This window comes from Erinaceus europaeus, chromosome 13 (assembly GCF_950295315.1).
Source record: "Erinaceus europaeus chromosome 13, mEriEur2.1, whole genome shotgun sequence".
Classification (NCBI taxonomy): Eukaryota; Metazoa; Chordata; class Mammalia; order Eulipotyphla; family Erinaceidae; genus Erinaceus; species Erinaceus europaeus.
In genome coordinates, this window is record NC_080174.1 from 94,070,729 (window position 1) to 94,084,868 (window position 14,140).

Consider the following 14,140-nt stretch of genomic DNA (forward strand, 5'->3'; position numbering starts at 1 on the left):
GAGCAGTTGTCCTTGGGACACATTCGTCATTCTTGAAGCCCATGGAATACTCCTGTCTTTGTGATTAAAAAGTGCTCGGGAAAATGGCACCTCCTTCAAGATCCATGTGGTAAATAAAACCATGCAGGTCTAAGGCTCCCCCCAAAGGGGTTTGCCTCTTGCTTCTACAATTCCCATGGGAATTCCAATCATAGCTATCAATATACAAGATTGTTTTTTCTCTATTCCCTTGCATCCACAAGATTGTAAACATTTTGCCTTCTCTGTTCCTTCTATTAATAACACCAGCCCTGCTGACAGATTTGAATGGGTGGTGCTGCCCCAGGGTATGGCCAATAGTCCTACAATGTGTCAGGAGGCTGCTAAATCTGCCCTTGTCCCATATATTAATAAGGGCCTGAAAACTGACCGTGGACCAGCGTTTACCAGCAAACAATTTAAAGATTTTTGTTCCCTCTGGAACATTACTCATACCACAGGCATTCTCTATAATCCACAGGGACAAGGCATTGTCGAGAGGGCCCATCAAACCCTTAAGGCTCAATTAAATAAAGAAAAAGGAGGAATGTACCCCCCAACATCCAGCTATAACAAACCTATAACTTGTTACAAGTTCAAATTAACCACGAGAAGCAGATTGTTTTTGTTTCTTTCACAGGAATCGCAGAAAAACCATCTGAACCCCTGCACACCCTGATGTCACCCACTAGATGGCACGACTATAGTGGCATACCTCCTGAAACCCTAGTTGTCACTTAACGCGATCTGAAGAACCTGATACACAGACTCCAAGGACAGAACTTTCTTAATGCCTGCTTGCCGTTCCTGCTTGATTTGCCTGTCATGGCGGTTCCAGCTGGCTATCTACAGAAAAGCAGAATTCCAGCAGCTGACTTCCCTCATGCAGCATCTCATCCCCTGCCAATTCGTCCCCTAGCCACCTACTTTGGACTGAGACTTGTATCCGACTTGCTGGCATACCCTATAGACATTTTACACAATTCAGAAGCAGCTTATTTCCCTTCACGCTGCTGGTTTTTTATAGACTGATCCTGAGTAATTCATAGACTCTACAGACAGTTGCCTTGAGGACTATACAATGCCAAATAGCCCCTCTGTTTGGTGGGTCATGCCCTCCCGCCTCCCCCTCATTATGTACCCTTGCCCCTTTCCCCGCAAGCAGGGAATGTTCCTTTACACACCAACCCTCCCCTTCACAACACACTGGATTTTACTACTCCCCTACTTGTCCCTATATCATTTAGGTTTATGCCCAAAAGGTTTCTGCTCCATGATAGTCTTTTACAGACTTTGAACCATCTTATGCTATTACTAGATAGAAAGATAGAGAAGATGTAGAGATATTGTGAAGAGATGGTTGAGCAGGCTGTGCTTAAACCTATGAGATGAGTCCCTCCAGGTAAGTCTCTCTCTCTAAAGAGGGGTTGACACAGGAGGACGCATAAATCTCACAAGGTTGGCATCCATTTAAGCCTTCCCTCCTCCACAGAAAGTCCTACATCTTCTCACCTGAGCACGGCACTCTTTAATAACATTTAAGCCTGCTCCATCCCATTTTTCTTTACTGTGTCCATTTAGATATAAAGGGATAGGGGGAGATGCTGGGAAATTGTGCAGATGCATTCACATCTGCCATGTTGTCCCCTCAGGCTACTGCTAGTTCCCATGAGAGTTGGGACATTCTTGGAGTACCTGCTCCACAATATTGTGCCCTCAGGACATTGTCTATATCCCCGCGATATTTGGAGTGCTTTGGTTATTCCTCCCCCCTCCCATTCTCACGAGAGTTATTATCCTATCCTGAGTGCTATGGTTACTCCTCCCCCTTCCCATTCTCATGAAAGCTGCTCCTATAAAAGCCTTTCTTCTTCCGCACCTCATTATCTTGCCAGCACTCCACTCCAGTGTTCAGACGCAGGAAAGGTTACTGCATGAGGCGGCCATTTTCGCTACCTCCACGTGGCCCAACCTGCTTCTCTAGCACAGAACTCTGATATACCAACGCAAATAAAGATTTGTGTTTCCTCTTCACTCCGGACCCCCTCTCTCTCATCTCCGCAGCCCGCACAACACTCACTCATCTCTCATTCTTCTTTCTTCACTGATGCCCCTCCTCCTTCAGGCTAACCCTAATAACCTGCTGGGGCTGGCCCCTGGCAATAAATACTCTGAAAGCTGCAACCTCATGCACAATAGGGCCTCCTGGGTAAATAACAAATACAATAACAACTAGCACTAGGATGTACCTTGTACACATGCTCCTGTGCTATTTGGTCCAGTTAGGCCAACCTTAAGGCACCCTTGTCCCTAGTAATCCAAGCAGTGTTCCCTTGACCCTCTGTCACAATCTCAGCCTTTGCCAGTGACTGCATTTTCTTGTCCCTGTAGAGACAAGTGTCTGGTCTAATTAGTCATTGGTCTGAGAGGTTCACATATTCTAAAATTGGTACTTATCTGATTGCCTCTCGAATAGGGTAGTCCCTATAGAGTCTAGGCCTGTTGTTTAACTCAGAAGATGCCTTTACTATTGCTTCCTCAAGATTTTTATATTCACTGTTCGTTAATTTAGATTTAATGAGCCCATTCCATCTCTACATAATCTGCTGCTATTGGGTTGTAAGCCATATGGAATTCCCATATGATACCTAAGTTCTGTGCCCATTGTTGGATCATGTTTCCAGTAAAGTGTGTTCCTTGAGATCAAGGAGCTAACTGTATGACAATTGGAATACCATATACTGATATCCAATTGCATAAAGTAAAAATAGCCAGATTTTGGGAGGGGCTATTGCCACTTCTTGCTAGTCCTAGACCTGTTCATACATTCACTATTTTACAAGCATATCTGTGCCTGTACTGTTTTAGGGGTCCTATAAAATCTATTTCTAGGGTATGGTTAAAATGTAATTTTATTGCAGTATGTCCTGGGTATCTATAAGAAAATATATTTGTTCATTTGGACAATTCTTACAGGACCTGACAGCTTCCTTTACCGTATGCCAAGTGACTTTGGCATTCCTTTCTTTAAACCACTTGTGTGTTCCATGATTCTCAGGATGCCCTAAAAACTCATACACTTCTAAGATTTCCTCTAGTGTGATGGGTCTAATCTGGGAGTCCCTTTTTAACTTTAATTTTGTTCCTGTTTTCTGTCACTCTCCATCCCCTGTCTATTTTTCCTATAAGAGCTGCTAATTTATCAACCTCATATTATATTTAGTCTGTAAAGATTCATCTTTCTTATGAGCATCTACATGGTATACCTGAATTTTGATGTCTTTCCCAATCTGGTGTAGCTCCTTCCATGCTTTCTTACTCCAAATCGCCTTTCCATTGATTTTCCAATCTGTATGTTCCCATTTTCCTGACCATAAGGCTATCTCATTCACTACACACCATGAGTCAGAAAACAAATGTAAATCTTTTCTCTTTCTTCAAAAAAAAAAAAAGTCTTTCTTCAAAGACTTTCTGGCAGCTAAAAGAGCTTCTATAACTTCTGCTGGTTGTGTGGCGTGGGACGTGCCTTGATCAATAATGATCATGTTATCGGATGGTCGCAGTGCTGCGGCTTTCCATTTTACCATGTTATTTTGTGTGGTAGTGGAACCATCAGTGAACCAGAGAGGGGGAGTATTGCCCTGGTCCCCATCACTCAATAGGTACCTGTTTCTGGGGAGGGGAGATGTCGGGGGGGTGAATATACTGCCCCCCAGAGCTTGTTGTAACACCTGCTTGGACACCATGGGTACCATCTGTGGAGGTTAGAAACCAACTGTTACTTGTTAGAGACTTTTACACAGAAACCAACTGTCACTTCTTAGAGACTGTTACACTGAAACCAACTGTTATTTGTTAGAGACCCTTACACTGAAACCAACGGTTCCTTGTTACAGCTGTTAAACTGAAACCAAAGGCTCCTTTTTACAGCCTTTAAACTGAATCCAACTGCTCTTGTTCCCTGTACTATAAAAAACAGAGAGCAGGGAGTCGGGCTGTAGTGCAGTGGGTTAAGCGCAGGTGGCACAAAGCACAAGGACTGGCTTAAGGGTCCCAGTTCGAGCCCCGGCTCCCCACCTCCAGGGGAGTCGCTTCACAGGCAGCGAAGCAGGTCTGCAGGTGTCTATCTCTTCTCCTCTCTGTCTTCCCCTCCTCTCTCCATTTCGCTCTGTTCTATCCAACAATGACAACAACAATAATAACTACAATAATAAAACAACAAGGGCAACAAAAGGGAATTAATAAATAAAATAAAATTTAAAAAGATAAAAAAAGAAAGAAAGAAAGGATTAAAAAAAAACAGAGAGCAAGAATGTTGCAATCATCAGTGCAGACCTTCCCCTTGTGTGGACAGGTGTCAGCTGCCCAAGCTTAATCTTGCGAATAAAGGCTCTTGCTCTTGCATGTAATTCTAGTCTTCCTTGTGTGAGATCCGGACTCCGTGCACAACACCATCCTCTTTGCTACCAGGGATACCCCACAAAGAAACTCGAGAGATGCCATTTCCATTGAAGTACTTTTCCTTCCATGGGTAGGCCAGTCCATGCCTCTGCCGGTGCCTCAACCCAATCTAATATGGGCACAGTAGTTTGGAGTACTACCGGATTATTCCTCAAAATAGAGTGGCACATTCTCATAGGTTCATAGACTGTCCATACATACTTTTCAAACAAGGAAAATTTGTTCTCTGACCATGGGAATCTTTTACAATAAAATCCTACGGGATTTAGCCTGCTCTGTTCCCTAACAAATTTATTCCAGTTTCCCCAGCTGACTTTATAGAATACATCAATGACTACTATTTGACCTTTTTTAATATCAGTGAGCTCCTTATATTCTATAACTCTCTTCTTAACTATGCCAAAGGCCTCTTCTTGTGGCCTGAATTCAAAATCTTCAGTTTTTATAGTTATGTCATATAAAGGTTTAAGCACCATTTGTAAGTGTGGTATGTGGTTCCTCCAATACATGAATGTACCTACTATAGCTTGCTGGGTTTGAGACTTATTCTGTGGTGTTCATAGGGCTTTAATTTTGTCTATTGCAGCCTCGGGAATTTTAGGTCCCATGGTTGACCAATGTACTCCTAAGAACTTGACACTTTTGGGAGTTGGATGGTAGCATAATGGGTTAAGCACACATGGCCCGAAGCACAAGGACTGGTGTACATGTCCCAGTTCGAGCCCCTGGCTCTCCACCTGCAGGGGTGTTGCTTGACAAGCAGATATGTAGGTGTCTGTCTTTCCTCCTCTCTGTGCTCCCCTCTCTCCATTTCTCTCCTATCCAACAACAATGACAACAGCAATAATAACTACAATGATAAAGAACAACAAGGGCAAAAAAAGAGAAAATAAATAGAGAAAGAGAGGATGAAAGAAAGAAAAAGGAACTCTACACTTTGAGCAAGGTTTGGACCTTAGCCTGATTAATAGTCCATCCTTGTTGTCTCAGTTGTTTAACAGAGCCTGTGTCACACTGTCCTTATTCTGCCCTATAATTAAAAGATCAGCTAGATAAGAAAAAAAATCACATCCCTTTGGTAGCTGTAATGTCTCCAAGCTCCATCTGAGTCTGGTCTCTGAGCTTTGCGCCATCTGCACTTAACATGTTCCACTATCGTCTGACTCCTGTTTTACTTGATTTTTGTGGATGCTTTTGTCGAAGAAAATTTTAATGGTTGGATAGAGATGTCAGTTGAATTCGTGGGTTTGGTAATGTTCATAACAGGCAGGATAACTCACTAAATGTTTCCATAACCTCTTCTGTTTCCATTGCACAGCTAGGGTATTGTACCTTGTATTCACTACAGTGTCTTCCATCTAGGGCCATACTGTCCAGTGAAGAGGCTGTGCTGCTAGATTTAAACAGTCTCAAGCTATTGCTGTGATTGACCTTCCATTTTCTGGCCTGAAAGACATTCAGGGAAAGAGGAAGAGATGGCAGTTTCTTGGGTAAGTGACTTGCCCCACATCAGATTTTGTTTCTTTTTCCTCTTGAATACTTTGTCCTTTAATTTATACATGTTTGATTTACTGTTTCTGTTTTGCACATCATATTTCTGTATCTCTGTCTCTTTCTCTTTCTTCCAGGGCACTGCTCATCCTTGGCTTTCATGCCTGGCTTATATCCCTGGCTTATGGTCAGCAAATAGAACCTAGTAGCTGAGAACCTCAGGCAGAAACTTTGTTATCTTCCCCTCTCTTGCATTTCTCTTTTCACTTTACTCTTTTTTTCTTTTATTATTTAATATTTTAAAGTCTCTTGATTTTTAAAAATATTTATTGTCCCTTTTCTTGCCTTTGTTTTAAAAATATTTATTTGTTTATTCCCTTTTGTTGTCCTTGGTTTTTTTTAAATTTATTTGTTTAATTTTTTTTCTTTTTTTAAAATTTATTTCTTTATTGGGTAATTAATGATTTACATTCAACAGTAAATACAATAGTTTGTACATGCATAACATTCTCCAGTTTCCCATTTAACAATACAACCCCCACTATGTCATTTATCATCCTTCATGGACCTGTGTTCACCCCACCCTAATTTTTTAATTATTTATTTTCCTGTTTGTTTCCCTTGTTTTTTATTCTTGCTGTTGTTATTGAATTTGTCATTGTTGTATAGGACAGTAGAAATGCAGAGAGGGGGAGAGAAAGACAGACACCTGCAGACCTGCTTCACCGCCTGCTTCACTCCCCTGCAAGTAGGCTCGAATCGGTATCCTTATGCCGGTCCTTGCCATTTGCGCCACCTGCACTTAAACACTGCACTACCGCCTGACTCCCGTGAATGATTTTTAATTGCCCTGTGACTAAACATCTTATTGCGGTTATTTATGTTACTCTACTGAGTTGTGTGAGAACATATATTGCTGATTAACCCTTTGATGTATATCATGTAAATATGTTTTCTTATTTTTATTACTGCATCTCTTTGTCTTGGTGATAGGTCTTGTCATTATACCAAATATTTTCAGTTTATTGTAGTCTCAGTGGTTCACTTGTCCATTTATTTATTTATCTTTGATGTTGAGCTCAGGTCTCTGAAGACATTTCCCATTCAAATATTATGTACTGTACTGAGGATGACTTCTGTAGACTTTTTTGGAGACTAGTCTAACATCCAAGCGCTTATATATTTTGAGTTGACCCATGGTTTCATGTGATGGTGTTGTTTGGTTTTTATATGCATGCAGTGACTGACTCATTTTCTACAACATCATTTTTTTTGTCACTTTGTGCACTCGCAATTTTTTTGCACTCGCAATTTTTAAAAAATGTTTTATTATCTTCATTTTTTTTTTTCGCGCCATGTGCGTTTAACCCACTGCGCTACTGCCCGACTCCCTCAAGGCCTTTTCTTTTCTTTTTTTTTAAATTTTTTTTATTTAAGAAAGGATTAATTAACAAAACCATAGGGTAGGAGGGGTACAACTCCACACAATTCCCACCGCCCAATCTCCATATCCCACCCCCTCCCCAGTAGCTTTCCCATTCTCTATCCCTCTGGGAGCATGGACCCAGGGTCATTGAGGGTTGCAGAAGGTAGAAGGTCTGGCTTCTGTAATTGCTTCCCCGCTGAACATGGGCGTTGGCTGGTCGGTCCATACTCCCAGTCTGCCTCTCTCTTTCCCTAGTAGGGTGGGTCTCTGGGGAAGCTGAGCTCCAGGACACATTGTTGGGGTCTTCAATCCAGGGAAGCCTGGCCAGCATCCTGATGGCATCTGGAACCTGGTGGCTGAAAAGAGAGTTAACATACAACATCATTTTTTTTTTTATTTAAGAAAGGATTAATTAACAAAACCATAGGGTAGGATGGGTACAACTCCACACAATTCCCACCACCCAATCTCCATATCCCACCCCCTCCCCCGATAGCTTTCCCATTCTCTATCCCTCTGGGAGCATGGACCCAGGGTCATTGAGGGTTGCAGAAGGTAGAAGGTCTGGCTTCTGTAATTGCTTCCCCGCTGAACATGGGCGTTGACTGGTCGGTCCATACTCCCAGTCTGCCTCTCTCTTTCCCTAGTAGGGTGGGTCTCTGGGGAAGCTGAGCTCCAGGACATATTGGTGGGGTCTTCAATCCAGGGAAGTCTGGCCGGCATCCTGATGACACCTGGAACCTGGTGACTGAAAAGAGAGTTAACATACAAAGCCAAACAAATTGTTGAGCAATCATGGACCCAAAGCTTGGAATAGTGGAGAGGAAGTATTAGGGAGGTACTCACTGCAAACTCTAGTGTACTTCTGCTTTCTTACTTTGGTGCCATACTCCAAACTCAGTCAATTTCTGCTTTGCGTGTCTACTTCTTTTTTTTTTTTTTTTACATGCATAACATTCCCCAGATTCCCATTTAACAATACAACCCCCACTATTTCATTCATCATTTTTCTTTTTTTTTAATTATTATTATTATTTTTTTATTAAAGAAAGGATTAATTAACAAAACCATAGGGTAGGAGGGGTACAACTCCACAGAATTCCCACCACCCAATCTCCATAACCCACCCCCTCCCCTGATAGCTTTCCCATTCTCTATCTCTCTGGGAGCATGGACCCAGGGTCATTGAGGGTTGCAGAAGGTAGAAGGTCTGGCTTCTGTAATTGCTTCCCCGCTGAACATGGGCGTTGACTGGTCGGTCCATACTCCCAGTCTGCCTCTCTCTTTCCCTAGTAGGGTGGGTCTCTGGGGAAGCTGAGCTCCAGGACATATTGGTGGGGTCTTCAATCCAGGGAAGTCTGGCCGGCATCCTGATGACACCTGGAACTTGGTGACTGAAAAGAGAATTAACATACAAAGCCAAACAAATTGTTGAGCAATCATGGACCCAAAGCTTGGAAAAGTGGAGATGAAGTATTAGGGAGGTACTCACTGCAAACTCTAGTGTACTTCTGCTTTCTTACTTTGGTGCCATACTCCAAACTCAGTCAATTTCTGCTTTGCGTTTCTACTTCTTTTTTTTTTTTTTTTTTACATGCATAACATTCCCCAGATTCCCATTTAACAATACAACCCCCACTATTTCATTCATCATTTTTCATGGACCTGTATTCTCCCCACCCACCCACCCACCCCAGAGTCTTTTACTTTGGTGTAATACTCCAATTCCATTTCAGGTTCGACTTGTGTTTTCTTTTCTAATCTTGTTTTTCAACTTCGGCCTGAGAGTGAGATCATCCCATATTCATCCTTCTGTTTCTGACTTATTTCACTCAACATGATTTTTTCAAGGTCCATCCAAGATCGGCTGAAAACGGTGAAGTCACCATTTTTTACAGATGAGTAGTATTCCATTGTGTATATATACCACAACTTGCTCAGCCACTCATCTGTTGTTGGACACCTGGGTTGCTTCCAGGTTTTGGCTATTACAAATTGTGCTGCCAAGAACATATGTGTACACAGATCTTTTTGGATGGATATGTTGGGTTCCTTAGGATATATCCCTAGGAGGGGAATTGCAGGGTCATAGGGTAGGTCCATTTCTAGCCTTGTGAGAGTTCTCCAGACTGTTCTCCACAGAGGTTGGACCAATTGACATTCCCACCAGCAGTGCAGGAGGGTTCCTTTGACTCCACACCCTCTCCAGCATTTGCTGCTGTTCCCTTTTCTGATGTATGACATTCTCACAGGAGTGAAGTGATATCTCATTGTTGTCTTGATTTGCATTTCTCTGACAATCAGAGACTTGGAGCATTTTTTCATGTGTTTCTCGGCCTTTTGGATCTCTTCTGTGGTGAATATTCTGTCCATGTCCTCCCCCCATTTTTGGATGGGGTTATTTGTTGTCTTGTTGTTGAGTCTGGCAAGCTCTTTATATATGTTGGTTATTAAACTCTTATCTGATGTCTGGCATGTAAAGATCTTCTCCCATTCTGTGAGGGGTCTCTTGATTTGGGTAGTGGTTTCTTTTGCTGTGAAGAAGCTTTTTAATTTGATGTAGTCCCATAGGTTTATACTTGCCTTAGTCTTCCTTGTAATTGGATTCGTTTCATTGAAAATGTCTTTAAAATTTATGTGGAAAAAAGTTCCGCCAATATTTTCCTCTAAGTATCTGATAGTTTCTGGTCTAACATCCGAGTCCTTGATCCACTTGGAATTTACTTTTGTATTTGGTGAAATACAGTGATTCAGTTTCATTCTTCTGCATGTTTCAACCCATTGTTTCCAACACCATTTGTTGAAGAGACTCTGCTTCCCCCATATAATAGTCTGGGCCCCTTTGTCAAAGATTAGATGTCCATATGTGTGGGGCCTCATTTCTGGGCTCTCAATTCTATTCCACTGGTCAGTGTATCTGTTCATGTTCCAGTACCAAGCAGTTTTGATGACAATGGCCCTGTAATACAGTTTGAGATCTGGCAGTGTGATTCCTCCGGTTCTGTTATTTTTTCTCAAGATTGTTTTGGCAATTCTAGGTCTTTTCTGGTTCCAGATAAACATTTGTAGCATTTTTTCTATTCTCCTAAAAAATGTGCTTGGGATCTTGATGGGGATAGCATTAAATTTGTAGATGGCTCTGGGTAATATATTCATTTTGATGATGTTAATTCTTCCAACCCATGAACATGGAATATCTTTCCACTTCTTTGTGTCTTTTTCAATTTCTTTGAGTAGTGACTCATAATTTTCAGTATACAAGTCTTTCACTTCTTTGGTTAGGTTTACTCTTAGATATTTTATTGTTTTTGTTGCTATAGAAAAAGGAACTGATTTCTGGATTTCAATTTCTTCTAACTTAGTGTTTGCATAGAGGAATGCCACCAACTTTAGAATGTTAATTTTGTAGCCTGACACATTACTGTATTGCCTGATGATTTCCAAAAGCTTCTTGCTGGAGTCCTTAGGTTTTTCCATGTATACTATCATGTCATCTGCAAATAAGGACAGTTTGACTTCTTCTCTTCCAATCTGTATGCCTTTAATTCCTTGCTCCTGCCTGATTGCTATGGCAAGAACTTCCAACACTATGTTGAATAGTAATGGTGATAGTGGGCAGCCCTGTCTAGTACCTGATCTGAGGGGAAATGCTTCCAGTTTTTCACCATTGAGTATTATGTTGGCTGTAGGTTTGCTATATATAGACTCCACTATCTTCAGGAATTTTCCATCTATTCATATTTTTTGTAGTGTTTTGATCATAAAGGGATGTTGTATTTTGTCAAAGGCTTTCTCTGCATCTATTGATATGACCATGTGGTTTTTGGTCTTGCTTTTGTTGATGTGGTGGATCACATTGATTGATTTACGTATATTAAACCAACCTTGCATGCCTGGGATAAACCCCACTAGGTCATGATGAACAATTTTTTTGATATACTGCTGTATCCGGTTGGCTAGAATTTTGTTCAATATTTTCGCATCTATGTTCATCAGAGATATTGGTCTGTAGTTTTCTTTTTTGGTTGTGTCCCTGTCTGCTTTTGGTATCATGGTGATGTTGGCTTCATAGAAGCTGGCAGGGAGTATTCCAGTGTCTTCAATCTTCTGGAAGACTTTTAAAAGTAGAGGTATTAGTTCTTCTTTGAAAGTTTTGTAGAATTCATTTGTAAAACCATCTGGTCCAGGACTTTTATTTTTGGGAAGATTTTTGATAACTGTTTCAATTTCATTAGCTGTGATGGGCCTGTTCACGTTATCCACTTCCTCTTTACTTAGTTTTGGAAGTTGGTAGGTATCTAGGAAATCATTCATTTCTTCCAGGTTCTCTAGCTTGGTGGCATATAGTTGTTCATAGAAGCCTCGCATGATATGTTGAATTTCTGCAGTGTCTGTTGTGATTTCTCCTCTTTCATTTACTATCCGATTTATTTGGGTCTTCTCCCTTTTTTGTTTTGTGAGTCTGGCTAAAGGTTTGTCGATTTTGTTTACTCTTTCAAAGAACCAACATTTACTTTCATTGATCTTTTGTATGGTTTTCCTATTCTCAATGTTATTTATTTCTGCCCTAACTTTAGTAATTTCTGTCCTTCTGGTTGCTTTAGGATTCCTTTGTTGTTCTTCTTCTAGGTCTTTAAGATGTGCAATCAGGCTGTTTATTTGTGCCTTTTCTTGTTTCCTAATGTGTGCTTGTATAGCTATGAACTTCCCTCTTAGGACTGCTTTAGCTGTGTCCCAAATATTTTGATAGCTTGTGTCTTCATTTTCATTGAACTCTCGAAACATTTTGATTTCTTCCTTGATTTCCTCTTTGACCCAGAAGTTGTTAAGAAGTGTACTGTTGAGCTTCCACATTTTGGCACTGTTACTAATCTTTTGTTGATTTTTAAGTGTTAGTTTTTAAGTGTGGTCTGAGAAGATGCTTGGGATGATTTCAGTGCTCTTGAATAGGCTGATGCTGTCTTTGTGGCCTAACATATGGTCTATCCTTGAGAATGACCCATGTGGATTTGAGTAAAATGTGTATTCCAGTTTCTTGGGATGAATGACCCTGGTGTCCCTGTTGCTGCTCCAGATTCTGAGGGTAGTAGCAATGGAGACTCAGAGTTGCACTTGGTGAGTCTCTGGGGAGTCCTTTCCTCCCTTCAGCTGTCCCCTTGTTGGTGGAGCAGACTGGAGGTGGTGTCTCCACTGACAAACTGTTGAACTGTTAGCAGTCACTTAGTCTCTCCTTAGGCTCCTCTCTCCTTTCTGTCACCAGCCACGCGTGTTTGTACTCACGGGTGATTTACTGGGTTTCTGTGGTCATTCTAGTCCTGTCTTGTTTCGGTCCGGGTGGTCTCCTTTGGTATTCCTAGTTGATCCGGGAGAGGAGAGGAGAGGAGAGGAGAGAAAGCGATCTGCTGCTCGTAGCTCCGCCTCCGGAAATCGAATCTCTGACACTCCAATCCAATTGTTTTAGACAAGGCAAAAAGCAGCAAAGCTGTCTGACCCCAGGCGGCGTTAATTTCACTCCATCGCACAGGAACTGTGGGAAGGCAGCCCAGTCTGAAGTTATTGATGATGCCCAAGGAGCCTTCACTCCAGATCTGAAAGCTGGTGTTGAAGATACTACAACATCATTTTTTAAAATTTATTTATTCCCTTTTGTTGCCCTTGTTTTATTGTTGTAGTTATCACTGCTGTCGTTGTTGTTGGATAGGACAGAGAGAAATGGAGAGAGGAGGGGAAGACAGAAAGGGGAAGAGAAAGATAGACACCTGCAGACCTGCTTCACTGCTTGTGAAGTGACTCCCCTTATGCCAGTGCTCGATCCAGGATCCTTATGCCAGTGCTTGTGCTTTGTGCCACCTGCACTTAACCCGCTGCGCTACAGCCCAACTCCCTCCAACATCATTTTTTATAGAGACTTCACCTATTTACTTTCAGCATCATTTTCTTGCTTTAAACATGTTCTCAGGGATTTTGATGGAGACTGCATAACATGTATATGCCACTTTTAAAATGGTCATTTAGTTTAGAAAATCATTAATAATCCACCAGTAATCAACATTTTTGTTTGCCTTATGTCTTTATTTCACAGCAATTTATAGTTTTGAAGATTATTTCTTCAAAAAAATTTGTTGCAAATGTATGGGAGTCAGGCAGTAGTACTGCGGGTTAAGTGCATGTGGTGCAAAACAGTTTTATTTTGCCCTCTTATTTTTTTCTGCCACCATGTTATTTCTTGAGCTCAGAGTCAGAGCATGAATCCAATACTCAAGAAAGCCATTTTTTCTTTCCACTTTCTTTGATACAATAACAGGAAATGGAGAGTGGAACAGAGGTCAAGAAAGAGCCTCATGCAGGTCTGTTCACTGCTTATGAAGTGTCCCTCACACAGGAGGGAAACAAGCCTCAAACCTCCATTTCTGTCTGTACTATCCAACAATGACAAGATCGATAACAACAGCAACAATAAAAACAACAAGGGCAACAACAGGGAAAAATAAATAAATACAATAACAATGTTTTTTTAACAATTATATTTTACTTCCTATTATAGAGGGAAATTGAGAGGGATGTAGATTACTGGATAACAGTTCTTTTCTCTGCCATCAGGGTTATTTCTTGAGCTCAGTGTCAGAACTTTTGCTCAATAAATGTACTTTTTTTTTTCCATTTTATTTGACAGGACATACAGAAATGGAGAGTGGAACAGGGGTAGAGAGAGACATTTCCAGGCTTGTATCACTATTCATGAAG

General features: G+C 41.3%; 1 long non-coding RNA gene across 1 annotated transcript in view; it reads left to right on the forward strand.

Moving 5' to 3' along the window:
- Nucleotides 1-14,140, forward strand: part of LOC132542440 (uncharacterized) — a 220,512-nt gene that overhangs the window by 165,599 nt on the left and 40,773 nt on the right. The window contains exon 2 of the long non-coding RNA XR_009553451.1: nucleotides 5,842-5,969. This is a non-coding gene — a long non-coding RNA (uncharacterized LOC132542440). The remainder of the gene's footprint in view (nucleotides 1-5,841; nucleotides 5,970-14,140) is intronic.